General features: G+C 36.1%; 1 long non-coding RNA gene across 1 annotated transcript; it reads left to right on the forward strand.

Moving 5' to 3' along the window:
• The first annotated feature begins 273 nt into the window (after positions 1–273).
• Positions 274–1,056, forward strand: LOC132164646 (uncharacterized). Its single transcript, XR_009438397.2, has 2 exons — positions 274–590; positions 813–1,056. It is a non-coding gene; the product is annotated as an uncharacterized LOC132164646 (long non-coding RNA).
• The last annotated feature ends 500 nt before the right edge of the window (positions 1,057–1,556 follow it).

Raw genomic sequence — 1,556 nt, forward strand, 5'->3', positions numbered from 1 at the left:
AAATAAATAAAGTAATGTTAAATATTTAGAGGTGGAACTGCACCTAGCCTTGGGGACAATAGTCCTCCTATTAAATTTTATGTTTTTTTATGAATTTATCTCCCTAAAATTAATTTTTTACCCGAAAAAGATCTTTTTTTTTTTTAGTTGTGTCCTCCCTCATCTTTTTTTAGTTGTGTCATTGCTCATCCACACTTGAACCAACATTTGTTAAAAAAGAAATAAGATGGAATGAAATAGGGTACAATATTTACCATTAAAAAAAAAAAAAAAAACTTTAAAACACACCACGTGACGTGGCATAAGTGGGGTAGCATGTTAGTGCATGCTATCACGTGAATCTCAACTGACAACTAGCTTAGTTCAATTTCTGGGAATTGATTAACAGGGAGGTTTCAAAAATCAGTAAGCAGAAACAAGCTTTGTTGTGCGTTGTGCGCGCGCAGGTGGTGTTTTGAACGATGAATCAGAAATTTGGAGGGGGGAAACAACCCACGGGGACTCCATCGTTGGCCTGGTCGTGCGTGGTTGTCGTCGTCTCGCTCCTCGCTGGCGCATCCATTGTTCACAACACATACAAGCCTGATCTTGTAAGTTGTAACCCTCTCTCTGTCTCTCTTTCTCTTGACCTTATCGATTCAAACTTGACACATTATCAATATGTTAGTTTTTATATATTCGTTAAGGTGCTACAATTTTTGGGGGAAGTCAATGGGCATAACCTGTTTGATAAAATGTCCAAAAGAAAAGACTATGGCTATGTTCGTAGCTAGATCTTGACATGCCTTTTTTTCTACAACTACTGTGTGCAGACATTGCCTCCCGCGGAGAGTGTTGATGGGGCTAAGCTGAAACAACCAGATAAAGAATGAAATATTACATCAAAGTTTGGTTCTGCAGTTTAAATATCAGATGTGGATGCTCTAATAAGCAGTGATGCACCTAATGGAGCAGAAAATTTTTGTAATGGAAAAACTGAACCCATAAATTTCTTCTTATACATGCTATGTATGTGTTCCTTAGACTAAATAATTTTTATATTTATCTTTGACTTCATTTTGTTTTCCATTTTTAATGTTCTAACATCATTGGGAACTTAGGAAATAGTTTATGTGTCGAACTTATTCCAGGCCAGAGGCTTAGAATGAAGTCAATAAGGAAGGCCTTGGAGGGACAGTTTTTAGATTAATTTCTTTTTTTAGATGAATAAGTTTTAGATTAATTTCAACAACTTAACGAAATTTAGGGAATGAAATAGTAAATACATGTCTTGGCAGCGGGTCTCATCTTTGTAAAATGGTTGAAATTGCTGATTTGGACGAAATTCGCAAGGAAAATTCTTAAGTCAAGGCTGTTGGACAAATCCTGTATCATCTGGGTCACGTTTGACGGTGCGTACAATTTTGGCTACTTCATCAAAATGTTTTTGGGTGGAGAACTGCTGCTATTCTCTGAATTCAATGAATTTATGGATTTGGTAAAGTCCTTTTTTTTTAGAAGAGTGTTTGACTTGAATAAGATGATCAAGTTCTGCTCTAAATATCGGTATCTCGAGA

This window comes from Corylus avellana, chromosome 8 (genome assembly GCF_965113065.1).
Source record: "Corylus avellana chromosome 8, dhCorAvel1.hap1.2, whole genome shotgun sequence".
In the NCBI taxonomy this organism is placed as follows: Eukaryota; Viridiplantae; Streptophyta; class Magnoliopsida; order Fagales; family Betulaceae; genus Corylus; species Corylus avellana.